Here is a 13027-nt window from a genome sequence, read left to right on the forward strand (position 1 = left end):
CATGTAGTTTTTGTAATATTTAAGCTAATAGTCTTCATTATCTATAATATACAAGTTGAAGGTGTAAGAGCTTAAGTTCAGGGGAAACAATGAAAACGTATTACCTCCATGTAATTTTATCAGTCTTTCAAGAATAGAAAAAGCCTCCAAAATGTGGGGAAATATTAATACTTCACTTTGGGATCTGTTTTTTTAGCACCAGTGCTAAGGCCCAGAGAGATTTGGGGTAGCCATAAAAGCTATCATCACCCTCCCAACTGCAGCCTCTTTCCTCAAACTCTTCTGATGTCCCACTTTACCCAAAATATGCCATTTTGTTCTTGTCTATAAAAAAAAGTCCACAGAATCTGATAAGCTAAATATTTGAAAGATCACAACATTAAGTAGAACATGGCGTTCCCCATCCTCGTAAGGCATGTATCCTCGGAGACATGTGGTAGTGGTGGGGGACTGTAAGTTCTTCAGCACTTTTTCTGGTATCTCAATATTGTGGTCCACAAAAGGGGAGTGAATGAGATAGAAGAAGCCCTCAGCAAGACCATAGTCAACTTCTTTAGTTTTCTACTTTGATATTGTACTCTGGAAGACACAAAGTACCTCATATAATTATCTCATTTAATATTTAAAAGAAGACTATGAAACAAGAACTGCAAAATTTGAAGATTAGACTAGAATAAGACAGAAAAGATCAGCTACCCAATAAGTGGCAGAGAGAGTTTTGATTTTAAGAACAAACAATAGATTTTCAGTCTTTCTGATGTTCATTCCTATGGATCTAACATAATTTTTTCCACAAGACTTTAACACTAGAAAAATATCATTAGCATCCACCATAGCTCTACAGATAGTGATTCCAGTCGTCCTACATAATAACATCCTCTCTTATCTCCCTCACACCAGCCATGAAGGTTTTCAAAAGTAACTGCAGGCTAATTTGTTTATTTTTCTTTATATTTTGTATTTTCTTTATTATTGTGTATTATATTACAGTACTGTAATCATTTTTATATGAATATTTTGGGGTTGTCGAACAAATCATCTGAGTTTCTGTTATTTCTTGTGGGGGAAATTCACGTTGATATACAAGTGCTTTGGATTACAAGCATGTTTCTGGAATGAATTATGCTTGCAAACCAAGGACTTACTGTATCGTGAATGACTAAGTTGGTTTGGTTAAATGTGAATCTCTGGATATATCAGAAAAAATGAGAGGGGGTCGGTAAGACTTTTATGTTGCCTCAGGGGACAGAACTAGTAGGATTGATTTTATCTCCAAATAGTAAAAACTCTTTGAAATGAACAAAGCAGTGGCCTCCATGTGAATTCTTCCCTTCCCTGGAAATACAGAAACCAAGTAACTCCTTGTCAGATAGATGGCAAAAGGGATCCTTGCAAGGATGAATTCCTTAAATTATCCCACACTTGCAATTTAGGAAACCCTAAATTTCCTTAGAAATCCCACCTGCCCTGCTCCCCCTGCCACTTGTCTTATTTTTTACTGCCTCTCATTAAGCACTGTTAAGTAATACTTCATTCAACCATCACAACATCTTCTGTGATAGATTATTATTACTCCCATTTTGTGATAAGGAATATAAGGCTTCCACATGTTAAATAACTTGCCAAGAATCATCCAACTAACAAGCAATAGAACTCAAATTTTAACCCAGATTCTTAACCATTATTCATTCAGCCACTTATAACTTTGCTATGTTACCTTACAACAGCAGCACTATAGCTTGTGAGAAATGCAGACTCTTAGGTCCTAACCCAGACCTACTGAATAAGAATCTGCATTTTAATAAGATCCCTGGTGATTTGTATGCACAAGAAAGTTTCAGAAACCTTAATTCATAAAAATGTATTTTTTAATAATTCCAAAAGTACTTCTGATCATTAAACTTGCTCCGTGGTTCATTCTATTCCTGGGCCTAGTCTAAATCATGAACAATATATTGATCTTCTCACTCTTAGTTGTATATTAGTCATGTTTTTTACTTTGTTAGCTTTGACATCTTGAGGTCTTACTGACACCAGAAGGGACTATCCCTCCTGCGTTTAGCTAATTCCTAGGATAGTAAACATGTACCTAACAGCATGCTCTTCAAAAGCAAAACAACCAATCCAGAGCTCCTACCCCCAACCACCACCTTTACTGGGATCTCAGGGGCTCTCACATCCCAAGCCACTATCCACTTCCCCTAATCACCCCAGTGTCAGGTACCAGACAAGTAGGAGAAACCCCTACACATCAGGGCCCACTGAAACTATTCAAACTAGCTAACTCCAAACCTGCTTTCTCTGATTTATCTTTCCCATGGAAACCACCATGAAGGCTCTTGCCCACATTTGCCCCCCACTTCCTTTGCCTGCTAACCAACCCTGTTGCTTTCTCTTGTTGTCCTGTGTGGCATGCCATGCCTCCTGCATCCAGGAATCCGTGCGTATAAAAATTTTTTCCTTTGGGGCACTTGGGTGGCTCAGTCGGTTAAATGTCTGACTTCAGCTTAGGCCATGATCTCACTCTTCATGAGTGGGAGCCCACATTGGGCTCTCTGCTGTCAACGCAGAGCCTGCTTCAGATCCCCTGTTCCCATCTCTCCCTGTCCCTCGCCTGCACATGCTCTCTTACTCTCTCTCTCAAAAATAAACAAACATTAAAAAGAATTTTTTTTTTCCTTTATGAAAATCTGTATGTCATGTCTGTATGTCTTACCATACCTGATTAAAACAAATCAGGTACATTTTAAAACAGTTAATATAAACTTAGGTCACTTACGTCTCAAAAATGTCTCTGATCTGTATTTAAAATGTTCCTGCTAGTATAATAGCTGGATTGGTTTTCTGAGTCAACTTGGGTATGAGAGCTCATTCTTCCTTTGAAGAGGATCGTTGAGGATTCTTTAGAGAGTCTCTTTGTAGTTGATAGAAGTGGTGAGTAGTTTGACTAGCCAGTTAAGATTCCTTCTTCAACCCCTGGGTCTCCACGGTGCACCTCTGAACCTCTCTGTTGGGTTCCCATTACCCTACAGGACTGCCATAAATATACTACAAGATAGACTCAGGCAAAATGTGTTATTTTGACCCCAAGTCTATAGCAGGGCAGTTACTTAATAACACTCAGTTTTCTGCTCTGCCAGGTCATTCACCCAATCTCTCACTCTTAAGATGTCTCAGATGTGAGTCAAAAACCAATCCACAGCACCCCTCAAAATGCAGGAGTCACATATCAAGCTTTTCAAATTATTTGTTGAAGCTCCTCTTGGGTGGATGATATAGACACTCCTGCTCTATCTCAATAGAGAAGAGGATTCTGAACACAATCAGAAGTTCTAAAGAAGTCTTCTTCTTAATGTCCAATTTTTTTTTGGCATTTTTAAATCTCTGAGATTAAAAATGGGGGGGGGGGGGGGGGTGAGCAGCTGAAGTCACTTTTAAAAAAGGGATGGATCTAAGTGGCCCAGACCTCCGGCCTTGATCCCTGATCTCTCATCCCTAGTCGAGGGCCTGGGCTCCCTAAACTGAGGCAGGCAGCCTCCCAGACAGGCCCTAGAAGTCAAACCCATGGGCTGGTCCCGTTTCGAGCCCATGGCCAGGACTGTCTTGGCCCCTGGGCCTGCACTGCCTGCAGGGGCAGCCTCTTGGCCTGGACTGGGGGCTGAAATGTGGGAAGGGTGGTTTCTTTTTTTCTTTTCTTTCTTTTTTTTTTTCTTTCTTTCTTTCTTTTTTTTTTTTTCGTGCTTCAGAGACACCAGAATTAATAACACTATTTTTGATTTTGAAAAAAAAAAAAAAAGGGAATAACTTGGGGCGCCTGGATGGGTTAGTTGGTTAAGCCTCCAATGCTTGATTTCAGCTCAGATCATGATTTCACAGTTCATAGGATTGAGTCCCATATCGGGCTCTGCACTAACAGCAGAGAGGATGCTTGGGATTCTCTCTCCTTCTCTCTCTGCCCCTCCCCCACTCGCTCTCTCTAAAAATAAACTTTTAAAAAAAATAAATAAAAAAGGAATGTTTACTAAACTATAACTGACATATAGTAAATTGCACGTGAAGTGTACAATTTGAAGTTTTGACATACACTCACACACCAATGAAGCCACACTACAGTCAACATAAGGAACATGTCCATCACAGCCAACAGTTGGCTCATCCCCCTTTGTAACCCTTCCCCCTCCTTGCTGGCCCCTCCAGAAATGACTGATCTTCTTTCTGTCACTATGTATCAGCTGATTTTCTAGATTTGTATATAAATAGAATCACACAGTATTTACTTTTTTTATTGCAAGATATACATGACATAAAATTTATTATTTCAACCCTTCTTGAGCATATATTTCATTAGTATTAAGTACATTCACATTGTTGTACAAGTATGCACTCTTTTTTTGTATGACTTCTTTCATTCAGCATAGTATTTTGAGATTCATTCATTTCAATGTTCAATAGTTCACTCTTTTTTATCACTGACCAGTATTGCATTGTATGGCTATACTATGATATGTTTATTTATTCACCTATTAATGGACATCTTGGTTGTTTCCAGCTTGAGGCTGTTGTAAATAAAGCTGCTACAAACATTTAAGTGTAAGTCTTTGTAAAGATAATTTTTCATTTCTCCTATGCAAGTACCAAGCAGTGAGATGGCTGGGGCACATTTAACTTTATAAGATACTGCCTGTTTTTCAAATGGGCATAGCATGTTACATTCCCACCAGTGGTGTCTGAGAGTTCCAATTCCTACACATCCTCACCAATATTTGGTACGGTCAGATTTTTTTCCCTAGTCGCTCAATAGTTGTATAGTGACATCTTATTGTGGTTACATAACTTAGAAAAGGTGGAATCAGAGTAGTGGTCATTCTGGGGCTAATCATTTCTTAGTGCTGAACCGAACCCTTCTGAGTGCTCTATACAGAGTCTTATACATCATGAGGTTTTGCCTGGGGGGCCCAGTGGGAACAGGAACTATGCACTCCCTCCCAGGAAAGAAGGTAAAACTGACCCCTGTTATTCTATCTTGGCAGAAAGCTGAAGACTCCAATTGATTTTTGACCATCTTCTTTAGCAGTTCAGGCCAAGTAGATTCACATCTCACTTTGGAAGGTGAGAATAAGAGCCATCTCTTTTCTTGGGTATTCAATCAAAACAGAAAAGAAAATGTCACTTAACATATTATTATATGTATAAACAATACACCCCCCCTGTGTTTTGTTTGACTGAGTTTCCATAAATAATTTCATATGACTATAGCACGGGGGTGATGGTTCTCTAGACAATGATGATGAGTCATGTACATCCAGTTTCTCCTGGCACACAACTTTCTAAGGTACGTTCTTTACACTCTTACATATACAGTGACTCCAATATATTTGGTAAATTTACAATTCAAACTTAGATAGAAGGAGGGTGATTATAAAGTAAATCTTGACTTGGGGTGAAGGGCATGTTTCTGGAGTCATTCAGGACTGCGTTTGAATCCTGACTCTTCACTTACTGGTTGTGAAAAATTATGCAACTAACAACCTCCTTGAGCTGCCAGGAAACCAAGTTGTTTACAAACAAGGGAAACAGGTTCACAATTAGCTAGTTAAATATGATGACATAATGCAATGCATCATTTTCCATATAATGCATATAATGCTTTTCCATATAATGCATGTAATGATGCAAGATAATATACAATACAACTATAATAAATTTTAATATACTTTGAGAATTATTGTTATGCAGTAGAATTACTTCTTATTATAGAAACTAAGGCAATCCATAATCTGCAGAGACATGGACATTCTAGAACTTTGAATAGACACTTCTCTAAAGAAGACATCCAGATGGCCAACAGGCACATGAAAAGATGTTCAATGTCACTCCTCATCAGGGAAATACAAATCAAAACCACACTGAGATACCACCTCACGCCAGTCAGAGTGGCTAAAATGAACAAATCAGGAGACTATAGATGCTGGCGAGGATGTGGAGAAACGGGAACGCTCTTGCACTGTTGGTGGGAATGCAAACTGGTGCAGCCACTCTGGAAAACAGTGTGGAGGTTCCTCAAAAAATTAAAAATACACCTATCCTATGACCCAGCAATAGCACTGCTAGGAATTTACCCAAGGGATACAGGAGTGCTGATGCAGAAGGGCACTTGTGTCCCAATGTTTATAGCAGCACTCTCAACAGTAGCCAAATTATGGAAAGAGCCTAAATGTCCATCAACTGATGAATGGATAAAGAAACTGTGATTTATATACACAATGGAATACTACGTGGCAATGAGAAAGAATGAAATATGGCCTTTTGTAGCAACGTGGATGGAACTGGAGAGTGTTAGGCTAAGTGAAATAAATCATACAGAGAAAGACAGATACCATATGTTTTCACTCTTATGTGGATCCTGAGAAACTTAACAGAAGACCATGGGGGAGGGGAAGGAACAAAAAAAGAGGTTAGAGAGGGAGGGAGCCAAAACATAAGAGACTCTTAAAAATTGAGAACAAACTGAGGGTTGCTGGGGGGTGGGAGGGAGGAGAGGGTGGGTGATGAGTATTGAGGAGGGCACCTGTTGGGATGAGCACTGGGTGTTGTATGGAAACCAATTTGACAATAAATTTCATATTAAAAATAAATAAAGATAAAAAAAGAAATTCCACAGTAAACCTATATGAGAAACACTTACTTGGCACTAATGTTTGTAGGTTCAAACATAGGGGTGATCCAAAGATACTCCAGCAATTTCAACTCTTCTCTCTCTTAATGATGAACAAATGAAAGATATTAGATTTAAAAAAATGTATTATATAAGATTAAATGATTTGTCATTACTACTAAACTCTTTGTACTTGAGTATTTGGAGAATACAATCCTTCAAGCCATTTTGGCTTTTAACTTGATTATTAGGTTGCCTTTGCTGACTTTCTTTCTCATCTGCAGAATGGGGACAATAGTGGTGCCATGTGCCACTGTTGTGGAAATTCAACAAGATAATTCTTGTAAAGCACTTAACATAGTAATAGTACTCAAGGCTATAGGCTATAGGCTATAATTACTTTATATACACACCAAGACACTCAAACTAGAGTGCTTTGGATCAAGGCAAGTTGAAAGCTTAACAGTTCTCAGTGAGACCATCATAAGTTATAAACCAATTCAATTGCTTCAAATAAAATAACCACAAATTAAACACGTTATCTTCAAAGGTTCTATACCATATTCTCAGCCTCTTAATTAAAATTGTGGAGTGATATTTATCTGTTTCAAGTGAAAATGTTATTTGGGAGCCATTGCAAACAATAGTATAGTTTTATTTTACATACTAACTGAAGTCCATAAAAAACAATAAGAAGAACCAAAATTATCAAGAAATTTTATATTTTTACATTCTAGATTCTTCAGATATGGTTGATGTCATAATTCCCCAATCAGAATTTAAGTTTCTTGAGACTAAGGACTGTTTATTACTCATTACTGTCTATCACTTCTAGGTAACGCATAAATAAATGTGTGCTGAAGTAACCAGATCCCAAACACCTTCTTCTTTACTCCATCTTAAAATGTAAGGTATAGGGGCGCCTGGGTGGCTCAGTCAGTTAAGCGTCCGACTTTGGCTCAGGTCATGATCTCGCGGTCTGTGAGTTCAAGCCCCGCGTCGGGCTCTGTGCTGACAGCTCAGAGCCTGGAGCCTGTTTCAGATTCTGTGTCTCCCTCTCTCTCTGACCCTCCCCCGTTCATGCTCTGTCTCTCTCTGTCTCAAAAATAAATAAACGTTAAAAAAAATTAAAAAAAAAAAAAGTAAGGTATAAGTAAAACAAAACAAAACAAAACAAAAACACTGATTACCTAAGTAAAGATATCTATATTTAAAAGTAGATCTTAAGCAATAGGAATTACTATACCAGTAATTTGCTCTTTGGCACCTCAAACTAATTTGCATCCTTCTAGAAACATCTGGGTAGAATCAAAATTTACCATTTTGATCCTACTTCGTTTATCCCTATCTTACCTCATCTTCTGATGGATTGTCTATATGAGAAGTTTTCCCTTTCCCAATGTACTCCAGCCCTTACTGATCGCCTGCACTTTCAGACTCCTAAAACACTAGTGATCTGTTACATAGTGAAAAAGTATCTCCAATTTAATAGGTATTTCTGACACTTCGAGGTAGCTGCTCTGAGAGAGAAAAACCCTAGAATTAGAGTCTGAAGCCTGGGTTCAAATGCTGGTCTCACTATTTACAGGCTGAAGGGACTGATGCTTGACATCTCTCTATCTCAATTTCCTTAGGGTAAAACAGGCATTGTATTTTAAAGTTCTTATCTTACCACGGGTGCCTGAAAAATGGCATGTCAATTGACTGATTCACTGAGTGATTGATAAAATTCTCACCAATAGTAAAAATACTGCAGACCCCACAAAATTCCACAAAACAAAGTGAATAGCTTATGAAGTTTTCTTTATGTGGCACATATTCTTGTACTGACACCCATGGACTTCAAGAGAGCTGTGCATGCCCTGAGATGGTATGAAAAATTACATGTGTGTATTCACATGTGTGTACTTGAGGGAGAGATGAAACCAGCAGTGTTGAGAACCACTGTTCTCAGATGATATAAAGCCAGAAGTGAGAGGGTAGAAGAGGGAAGGGGAGCATATAATTCAAGGTGCCGAAGGAGCTGGCGAGGGTGAAACAGGACTGCTGGTCAAAGCAACAGTAGGTTGGGTACTTATCTAACTCTGGTCTAGTCTAGACCTACTTAGTCTCCTAATCCATGATCTCTCCCTCTAATTAGTCTAACCAGTCAACCTTGCCTTGCCCACAATACCCCTACTTCCCACCACAGTGCCTAGAAAATAACAGGCATGCACCAATTATCTGCTAAGAATTTCTTCCAATTTTCTTACCTGTAAAAGGAAGGAGATTGAGTAAAAACTATCTTGAAGGTTCCTGCCAATGAAAAACCTCTATTACATTCGAAGCTAATTATTTTATAGAAAAACAAAACAAAACAAAACAAAACAAAACAAAAATATGGGAACTGCCCTTCCCCATCTAGAGAAGGTCAGAATTCAGCATCCTACTCCAGCCTCACACTTAACTTGTTTCTAGATGAACCTCACCTCCAACAACTCATTTCTCAGAAAGATGACTTCTAGAGACACCTGGGTGGCTCAGTTGGTTAAGTGTCCAATTTCGGCCCAGGTCATGATCTCATGGTTTGTGAATCTGAGCCCCACTTTGGGCTCTGCACTAGTGCAGAGCCCGCCTAGGATTCTCTCTCTCCTGCTCTCTGCCCCTCCCCCACTCACTTACTCATTCCCCCCCCCTCAAAATTAAAAAAAAAAAAAAAAAAAGAAAGATGACTTTTATTATTTTGGTTGTTATTCTCTTAAGTAAGCTACTGACAACTCCTTAAGATCCCTGCTTTCTTTGGGGTTCTGACAAGGGGCAGGTAATGGATACAGTGCATTAACAAATCAGTAATATTTGAAGAGTTACTCCTCTCACAGCCAGGCTTTTAACAGGCCTGGATTTAAATGGCATCTCTTTCAAGCACATTTCCTTTATCAGTATTCGAAGTTTCAAAGAGCAATCAATGTCAAGGATCTGAATGTTAAAATACAGCAGACCTTTGGAAACGCAATTATCATTTTCTCCTATAGATAATTAACAACTGAAAAAAAATTTACTTCTACTGAGGGCTTCTGGGAAAATACCACTGAATCCTACCTACATGCTTTGAAAGAATCAGGTGTTCAAACTACCAACAGGGCAGCCTGGGCTTTGTGGTGCTGTTCTAGCAGTGGTGATGGCTTCGAACTAGATAAGCTTCCCAGTGCTACCCCTTCCTCCCCCTTCCCATCCACATACCCACATGAACTGCAAAACACTGTACAACCTGTAGCTCAGGGCTACAGCCAATTGTGATGAAATAGTTCTTTCTGTTACACACAAAGGAGCATCAGAAGAATCAAACCTACAAGCTTTCACTTCAGTACTCCTCTGAAAAAATACAAGATGGTTGAAATTGACTTCAACTAGTACTGAAATGATAAACATCGCAGCATAAGATGTTGGTTGGACTTAAACATAAAGGAATTTCTAACAGATTCAGCTGCTCAAAAACGAAATAGGATGTCTTCAGGGTATAACAAAAGTTGTTCAAGCAAAGCTATTTAATCTACTATCAAGGGGATTCCCACAGAAAGTGGGGGCTCATTTTTCAGGTCTTCCAGAGCTTTAGGGTTCTACCTTTCTCTAAAGCAGACCTTTCTTTAATTTGTTTCATTGCAGTGACATGGAAATTTTCAGACACAAAGAGACAGAGAATCTCACATAGTATTTATCCTCTAAAATTCAAGACCAAATATTTTTACAGTTAGCCCATCATACTTTAGTCCTCTGCCAGACTCTTCCATAGTCTGAGTATCCCTGGGCCCCTGGCATGTGTTAATATCTCCATGACTGGGCAGAAGGAAGAGGCATCATAACTTTTTTGTCCCGTCATTTCCCCCCAAAAGAAAAGAAAGTGTTACAAAATTCTACCAGTGCACAACATGCTTCATTTGGGAATTTTCCTAAAATCCCCCATAACCGTTTGTTTCCCTCTTAAGGAAGAAGGAAAATGAGTAATTTTTGTTGAGTACCAGGAAATATGCTAATGGCTTCAGATACCTTCATTTCATTCATTTCAGTCATGAGAATCACACTTTGAGGTAGTTTCAGTATGTCCACTTAATAAATGAAAAGTCTGAGACCTAGACAGTTTAAGTCAAATGTACATGGTCACACCACAAGTAACACAAAAGCCAGAATTCGAGACCTTGTGTGTTCAAAATACCCCTGCCCCAACCTATCTAGAACTCTAGCATATAAAGGTGTGGTCATAAACCAGGAAACAGAGACCTGCGCATCTTTATTCTAACCATGAACTGATCCTTTCAGTAGGCTTTGCAAGAGAGGAATCATTAGAGTGCAAATAACCTAAAGGAAAAAAAAATTTTCCCTGAAAACTGAGGTGAAAAGAATGTGGGAGAGCGGGGCAGTGAATTGTCAGGGAACAGCTCGGCTAAGGAAAGCTCATCCACATCAATCAGCTCTTGGAGTCAGTGCCCTAAGAGAGAACTGACATGAAATTACACAAAAAGTTATGAGGCTCAAGACACTGAAGCTCTTCTTGGGAAGAAAATCATCTTTCATCCTCAGCTGACCCCGGGAAGAAAGGGGGCAGAATAAAACCTGAGAGATGACAATCTGAGGAACTAGGGTGGGGTTTTGGTGTAGCTGGAGGGAGAGCAAGATGAATTAAAAAACAGATTATCTGCATAGATTCAGCTGAAGTTGAAATGAATGCCTCTTGTTCAGCTAGTATTTCAGGGGCTCCTGTGTGCTCCTCGTGGGGGAAACGGTACCCAGATCAATGATCTAGCATCAGAGCAGCTAGTGGAGAACAGACTACAGAGCAAGACACCCCATCACACCAGACTCACAGGTAGTTTTGAACATAAGACCTCTGTTCCTGTGCTGGCTGAAGACTCATGAATTTCACAGAACTACTGCTGGGAATTGAGACCCAGAGAAAAAAGGAATGGGGAATATGCAGCATTCAATGATAATGTCTTGATGGTATTCAGAGGAGAGTTTTTGATATTTTCAACTAAAGCATTAGGAAAAAAAAAAAAGGAAATTTGGCCTCTATCTCACATCACACACAAAAGTTAATTTAAGCAACGATGATGTTTTTAGAGGAAAACATAGAATATTTTGTGAAATATGAAAATTTTTCTTGGATAGGACACCAAAAGTACTAACCACAAAAGCACAAGCCAGACTCAAAATGATATATATTCTCTCCGACACAATGTCCAATTCAAGCTCTCCTCTCCTCATGAATTTTATTTTGGCGGGGGGAGGTAGAGACACACACACAGTGATATCTTCTTTCTCTCAACTCCTGTTGTAATTATGTCAGAATTATTTAAAAATTATCACACAGTGCTATCATATTTATTGTGAACAGTTCTTTACTGCCAGCCATGGTACAGTGGAAAATGTTTAGTAACAGGCTCTCTAGGGTAAAAAGCCCTTATATGTAACATTTGCCAATTTCTGTGGTGCAAATACTCCACCATGGCCTATGTCAAGCCATCAACATGACGTTACTAGATGTAGAGTTGGAAAGAAATCCACACAACTGCATGTGAGCCAGCTCAGCCGGCTGCAGCACATCCCTGGTTGCCTGTCTCCCCAGTGAGTCTGTAAGCAATCCCTGGTGGTCTAATTGAATTTAACATGGTTCCTCAGTTTCCTCATTTGGTGAAAAGTGGATAAACATACTCAGAGACAGTAACTTCCTCAGAGGATAACTAATTCTAAAGCTCTATTGAAAGTTTAAGAAATTACGGTGGACATAGAGTGTATCTTCAACAGCCATATCCTCTTCTAGAAGAAGTCTCTGTTTCCCATTTCAGATCCCTCCCTCCCTCATTTTTAGTCCACAGTCCTCAGGTTAAGCTCCCAGCCCAGCTCTGGAGCGGATCATGACCAAGACCAATTTGCACATGACATTCTCTAGCCCCAGTGATTGGTCCATGGGATTATCATGTGATCCAATGACAAAAATAAGAAGCAGTGAGACCTTTGCTGAAAATCCTGTCAAGTAACTGGACATTTGTTATAAGGGACTTGAATCAAAAAGAAGCTGCTTGCATCTCCATCTTGGCTCCACATGGAGCCTGTGAAGGATGTAAATCCAACAGAAAGAGAAAAATTAAATTGTGAAAATGTTTGAGCTTTGAAGTAAAAAATAAAAAGCCAAAATTTGCAAAGCCTCAGTCTTAGACATTCTATTTAAGTAAGCCAATAATCTCCTTTTTCCTTAAACCAATCTGTGTTGGGTTTTCTCTCACATAGAGCAAAAATTTCCAAACTGATACAGAAATACACCCTGATTAATAAGCTGTCTGTATTATTAACATATTGGGAAACAGTAGCAAAAAATCATAGCATGATAATACTTTTTAT

General features: G+C 39.0%; 1 long non-coding RNA gene across 2 annotated transcripts; it reads right to left on the reverse strand.

Annotated features, from left to right (window-relative positions):
* Window positions 1-356: 356 nt before the first annotated feature.
* Window positions 357-9862, reverse strand: LOC102966953. 2 transcript variants are annotated; one of them, XR_445803.2, is made up of 5 exons: window positions 9738-9862; window positions 8908-8950; window positions 6686-6758; window positions 5009-5133; window positions 357-579 (listed from the first exon to the last, which is right to left on the reverse strand). It is a non-coding gene; the product is annotated as an uncharacterized LOC102966953 (long non-coding RNA). The 2 variants fall into 2 exon arrangements; XR_006210304.1 differs by lacking the exon at window positions 5009-5133.
* Window positions 9863-13027: the final 3165 nt, after the last annotated feature.

This window comes from Panthera tigris, chromosome D4 (genome assembly GCF_018350195.1).
Source record: "Panthera tigris isolate Pti1 chromosome D4, P.tigris_Pti1_mat1.1, whole genome shotgun sequence".
Taxonomy (NCBI): domain Eukaryota; kingdom Metazoa; phylum Chordata; class Mammalia; order Carnivora; family Felidae; genus Panthera; species Panthera tigris.